Below are 7,471 nucleotides of genomic sequence, written 5' to 3' on the forward strand. Positions count from 1 at the left end.
ATCAAATATAATATATAATAACTTACTATTGTTGCAATAGTATTTGGAAGTTATATCTAAATTTTGTAACCTGGGAAAACTAAGTACAAAAAGTTATCCTTTCAAATATTAAACCCAGATGTTCAAAAAATTGTTATAAATTATTATTATTTTTAAATTTAAAATTAATATTATATCATTTTTAAAATTTAAAATTAAAAAGTATGTTAAAAGAAATTCTCTGGATGTTAAACTAGATTTAGATTTTGATGTTAAACCAGGTTTAGTTATGGGAAAAATGTGCAAAAAATACCTCTAAAAAATTGAAAATCTTTTTTTTGTTTTTATCTTAAATGAATCTACTTTTATTTTTATTTTTATTTTGAATCAACATATATAATTATATAATGATTTAAAGTTTTGTTATTAGTTTAGTTTCCATCCCTACAAACCAATCAAAGATTATAATGATATAATGTTTTGATTAATCAATGAAATGAAATAAAATAAAATAAAATAAACTATATATATATATATATATAATTAATATGACATAATTTAAAAATTATTTTTTAAAAATTGTTAATTAAAATAATAAAAATAAACAATATTGACTACACATAAAATTGAGAAATACTAAACTTATATAAAGTTATACCTATTTTGAGTTGACCATGGTTAGCTTTCTTGAATTGACAATGGTGAGATGTAAAGTTATATTTATTTTGAGTTTACCATAGTTAGCTTTTGATAATGTTTTGGGGATTTATTTTACACTCAAGTTCTACTTACATCCTGTCACATGTTATAATATATATATATATATACAGACACACACACACGCTGAATTCATATTATGCTAATATGTATTATTATGATACATGTTTTTATTTTATTTATTAAATATTTATGTAGTAAATTCACAACAATTTAAAAAAAATGAATATATATTAATTTTGCATTTAATTTTGAGTTGACCATGGTTAGTTTTCTTATAATGTTTTGGGGATTTATTTTACACTCAAGTTCTACATCCATCATGTCACATGTCATTTTATATATATATATATATATATATATATATAGATAGATAGATAGATAGATACACATGTTGAATACATAGTATGTTAATATGTATTATTATGATACATGTTTTTATTTTATTTATTAAATATTTAGATAGTAAATTCACAAAAAAATTTAAAAAATGAATATATATTAATTTAGCATTTAATTATGTTTTTATTAAATATTTATATTGTAAATATATAATGTCAATGTTCACATTTCAAAAAAAATAAGTATATAATTTTATTTAAATATATATTATTATGTCATGTGTTTTCATTTATTAGATATTTATGTTATAAAATTATTTTATCAATTTAGTATTTAATTATGTTTTTATTAAATATTTATGTTGTATTTATAATGTAATTTACAATTCAAAAAAATTTAAGTATATATTATTATATCATGTGTTATCTTTTATTAGATATTTATATTGTAAATTCATAATGTCAATGCTTATAAGTCAACAAAATTTTAGTACATATTAATTTAGTATTTAATTATGTTTTTATAATATTATTTCATTTAAAATTTGTTATATTCATTTTTATTTTATTTTTAAGTTATAATTATTTTTTCATATAACAAAATATTCCATTTTCCAATTGAGAGTAAGATGTTTAGTAAGGTTCAAGAATTTATAATAACAATACTCAATATCATAAACTCCACATCTTAAATTTAAGTAAAGAGGATAACTTAATCCAATCACCCAAATTAAATCCAATTAATTTAAAAATTATAAATTTATATTAATAAATATAATTATTTAATATTTTATTTATTAAAAAATAAATTATTATTTAATTTATATATATATATATATATATATATATATATATATATATATAATTAATAAAATCAATTATATTTATAGTATTTGTTTTCCATTTTATTAAACGTATAATAACAATACTCACTATCATAAACTCAACATGTTCTTAAAAAAAAAAATGGGGCAGAGAGGATAACTTAATCCTAGCCACCGAAATTAAATCACATTAACTTAAAAATTATAAATTTATATTAACAAATATAATTATTTAATATTTTATTTATTAAAAAATAAATTGTTATTTAATTTTAATATTTTTTTATAAATAAATTATTTATTATTATAAGAAAAATATAATAAATTCAATTATATCTATAATATTTGTTTTTCATTTTATTGAAATTTGTTTTCCATTTTATTGAAATTTAAAGATTTAATTAGACAAAATCCTACTTAATTTAAAATTTTTATCAATCTTAAAAAGAAAAATTATATTAAATTATTTTTAAATGAAACAAAATTTTATATATAGATTTTAAATTCCAGCCAAAACCAGCTAACACTTAAACGGGGTGGTATAATGACACGAGGGCCTGGTTAAACCATTGGGAGATCAAAGAGAATGATGCATTGCAAAACATTAATAACATTAAAAATATTGTTACTTCTAAGTTCAAAGAAAAAATGTGGTGTGAGAAAGATTTAGCGGCTAAAAGAAAATTAAGTTATTATAAGAGGGTCATCAACCCCACCCTAGAAGATAAAAAAGTATCTCTCCGTTTTAGCTAGCTCAAAGAAGAAAATTAATATAGCGAAGATTAGAATGAACTCTCATGAGCTCCATAGTGAAACAGGTTGTTGGGCTGAAACACCATGGATGGAAAGAATCTGTCATCTCTGTGATAATAGGAACATTGAGGATGAAAACCACTTCCTCTTAGAGTGCCCCGTGTACAACCACATTAGATCTCAGTTTCATAATCTTTGTAGCAATACTGACCTTCCTAGCCTTTTACGATGTCAAAATTATAGTGAGCTTGGGAGGCTTCTCTCCAAGCTTTTTGAGCATAGAAATAAAATCTTAAATCAAACTAAATAATTTGTTTCTTTAGGTCGGATAGAGCAAAGTTTGGTCTCAGTGGACATTAACCACCACCACCATCATCATCATCATCATCATATATATTTTAAATAAAATAAAATTTTAAAAATGTTTCATAAGTTATAAGAAATTTAATTTTATTATTATTATTATCCAATTTTAAGGTCACCGTCAAGCCACACACCAAATTAGTGTATGAGACCCCCTTGTTTGTGGGACAAGGGATCTATTAGGTAGCAAATTGGTGTACGAGACCCCCTTGTTTGTGGGATAAGGGATCTACCTGACACAGCTATTTGACTGTTAAGTTTATGAAGGCATACATACTCTACCCCTAGTTTTGAATGTGTGACCTCTTAAGAGACCTCTTAAGAGAAAACATATACTCTTAACCATTAAACCACTTTAAAATAACAAAGAAAATACATACCTCTCTATTTAATAGTTACACTTTATTTAAAAAACCATCTTTTAAAATTTAATCAAATCTAATATAATTTTTTAAATATTTTACTTTGAAAACAATTTATAATCTTAATAGTGCCAAAATATATGTGTATACATATTTTTCTATATTGAGAACAATTTATAAAAAATTTAATAATACTTTTCTTATTTTGAAAACAATTTATAAAAATTTATTCCTTATTATTTATTTCTTCAGATCTATTGATTTCTCACTTTGTCCTCAAGATGAACCACATTAATTGATTCGAAACATCAATCAAATTTAACAATATAATTAATCCGAAAGACTTATATCTACACTACTTTTTTTTATTTTGAAAACTATTTATAAAAAAAATTATGTGTATACCAACCTTTCCTTTCCTTTCCTTGTGGCTATACACCTTCATTAAAAGTAACTTGATAATCAACAACTTCAGGAATTCATAAACTTGAACCATATTCATTCGTTGCAATTTTTTTCTTTCATTAATAATGCCATTTACTTACATTAAAGTTATCATTTAATTTATTGGTAGATGACCTTATGTTATATAAGTGGGCTTTACTTTCAGGGTAAATGCTACGACAGAGTGGTATTTAGTGAGAATATATCTTTTAGGATAAATATAACTTGCTTCACATGATAGATTCGCTAAATAAAAAAAATTAGGCACTTTAATTATACATAATAAATTATAATGCTTTTGAAGTAGTGCACTAACCGTTTGGAATAAAGTAGTCAAGCTCTTTAAACACGGTTCCCTTAGTTAAGGAACATGTATTAATTCTCATTAATATAGAGATGTGACTAAAGTAGGATAAGATAAAATTTAAAATATTTTTTTAAGATCGAGATGTAGAATTTTATATGAATAATATAATTTGGTTGGAGTTAATTGTAAAAATAGAATATTTTATTTTTCGAGGTTGAGAATTTAAATTTAAATTTAAAGAAGTAAAGTATATATATTTGGTTAAGTAAATAATAAAATGGTTACATTGAGTAAATTTTTGTTCACATAAATAAATATGATTTTATTTTTCAATTTCATATTTAAAAAATAAAGTATTATTAGCAATTGTTCCAAAAGGTATAAAGAGAGGCTAATAGGATTATTAAATTAGAATTGTTGAATTTCTCTAGAAGAGATATTGGTTCAAGTCTAACGGATGAGCAATTTGAGCTGGCTAAACGCCTTCTAATTGTTTTTTTATTATGGTAAAATTATATTAATAATTCATTGGTTTTGCTTTCAATAGCTTCACAGGAATTTGAGGAGCAGGTATAGAATTGCTTTGTGGGATTTGATCTTAAAATCACTTATTTGTAGATATATACTCAATGAAATGTTAATTGGTTGAAACCCTGCACAAATCTTTGATATAAGCAAATAAGCCGAAAAGGTTGAAAGGCTTGATTGGTTTATGGAAAACCTCGTTTTCTTGGACTGGATTATTGTGCAATTACTTTTCTTTAGATGTTTTGTTTATATCTATATTACACTGAACACATTGAATGTCTTATTTCATTTTAAAGTAAGTTAATTACCCAAAATTAAGAAACCTCTATAGATGGCCAAGCATCTACAAAGCTTTCTAGTGACCAAGGCAATAACCACCATGTCTATCCCCTACCATTTGACAATGTTTCTCTACCCAACCAGATTGAATACTTAGGGAGGGAGAAGCAAGCCAATTACACAAATAAATTGCCTTTGGAAAGAATTATGCACATACATAGAGCAAAATCCAAATACTCTACCAAGAAGAAAGAAAGTTGTCCACACAAATTTGTTAAATGGATCCACTTTGTACGCTCATTCAAAGTGAAAATAATGAAGAGTGGTTTATATGTAAAGGCAAAGAAACTGAAATGTATTTCAATAATGAAGAAATAAATCTCACGTTTCTTGTTTCATGTAATGAAAAATGGCTTTATGTAAAGAAATAAACATTAAAAATTAAGAAATCTTGATGAAAAATTAATAAAAATATAAATACTCATTTGTTTAAGTGGAATGCATTTGTAGACATGATTTGTATTGTTAAGACACTCCTAAGTGTTAAGTTGTTGGTTTAATTTTCCGCCTTACCATGGGAAATTGAATATTAACACAGTTGAAGAATTGTTACGGATAATTTTAGATTTCCACGTCATTTTGGTCTGGGAGAGAGAGCATTGATAATTTGTTGCAGTGATCATATGTATGTAATTGATCTTTCAATTTGTTATAACTATCATATCATATGTATGTAATTGATCTTTAATTATTTTATTTACAGTGTACATATTATTCAAAAAAAAATATGTGTATAGCTTTTCAAATTTTGATTGTTTTTTGAGATTTACGGGCCTTAATTGATCTTTCAATTTTTTACAATGTACATATTATTCAAAATAAATGTGTGTATAAATTTTCAAATTTTGGTTGTTTTTTGAGATTTACAAGCCTGAATTGATCTTTCATTTTTTTATTTTTTTTACAGTGTACAGAGTATTCGAAAGAAATATGTGTAGCTTTTCAAATTTTGATTGTTTTTAAGATTCACATGCATTAACCAAAGCTCAGGGAAATAGAACACTAAGAGGCCTTAGATATGAATAGGCATCATTTTCTTGCTACAAAAAGTTTGGGAAATATGATAATATGTTTAGTTAAAGATAACTTGAATTAGAGTTGTCAATACGAGCATAAGGAAATTGGTTAAATAATAGGTCAATGAAAAAATTGACATTATCTACTCCATTCAATTAGATAGGTGTGAAATGAAGCCAAACCCCGGAGTAGCAAACTTAGTAGATTTTATTATAGATTTGAAGAGGAGAAATGATGATAGATCTTGTATAGAATTGGTATGGTAGATATTTGTACAGGTTCAAGAAGAGTTACAAACAGGGAAATAGCATGAGGTACAAGGACAAAACACATGTGCACCAAATTAAGTCCTTTGGCGTTGTCAATCAAGTGATTCTACAATTGAGGAAAGAGCATTATCCCATATAAGGTACATGCATTAAGTTCAACCTGGAGAAGATAAGATCATGTAGGATCTGAAGGAAGTTTGGTGAAAATGCACATGAGGTGGAGTAACCAAGAGTTTGATATTTCACTTATTTTTTATGATGTGAACTTGCATTTATAGAAGGAAGTGAAAATAACGCAAATGAAATATAAGAGAGTGTTTAGATCAATTGAATGAAGTGAATGCCAAGAAAGAAGCTAGAAGATATAGAAAATATTGTGAAGAAAGGAAATTTCAAAGATGGATTGTTCATTGTAAGTAATGTTTGATAAAAAGGAAGGCTAAAACCATTGACATCAACACAAAGGTACTTGAGATGTTGTATAAGAAATAATGAAGAGGAAAGAGTAGGAATGATGATGTGGAAATAATGAAGAGGAAAGAGTAGGAATGAGGATGTAGAATTAGTGTAAGGACAAACCAAGTTTTCCATATAAGACGAAGTTGGCATAGAAGAATCCATGACAAGTTTCATTATAAGCATAGAAATCATGTTATATAAGGAGATTATACAAGGTGAGAACCAAAGTGCAAAGATAAGATAGGAAGGAATAGTGTGGGTGCCATAACATTTATATGCATAGAAGCAAATAGTTATAGCATGCAATTTTGCTTAGAGGAAAAAATGCAACAAATATTTGGATAAGGTCAATAAATTATGTGTATAAAAATTAGGCGATTTATAGATCGAGTGCATAAAAAGATAATGAGAAAATGAAAGTGTGTAAATTAATGCTAAAAAAATATTGTATACACAAATTGGCATGAAAAATATAACATAGGAGGAAGCCAAACAAACATGTACATAAAAATGAAGAATCAAAATTAAGTTGAAGATTGATGAGGTGATGAAAAGATTGAAAAACTAAAAGTTAAAGACTACTTGAGATGTGCATGGAGTTGAAAGATTAAAAGTTGAATATAAATATTAATAGAGATAAAGTAAATTATAAGCTAAAATCAATCAAATTTAAAAATTAAAAATTGAAATAATATTTAATTAAAAAAATATCATAAAAAAGTTTTTAAATAAATCACATAAATGATTATGAACCACAATTAGTGGTTCG

Source organism: Pinus tabuliformis, chromosome 8 (genome assembly GCF_031772625.1).
Source record: "Pinus tabuliformis cultivar Carrire ecotype Pingquan chromosome 8, CPIR1, whole genome shotgun sequence".
Taxonomy (NCBI): domain Eukaryota; kingdom Viridiplantae; phylum Streptophyta; class Pinopsida; order Pinales; family Pinaceae; genus Pinus; species Pinus tabuliformis.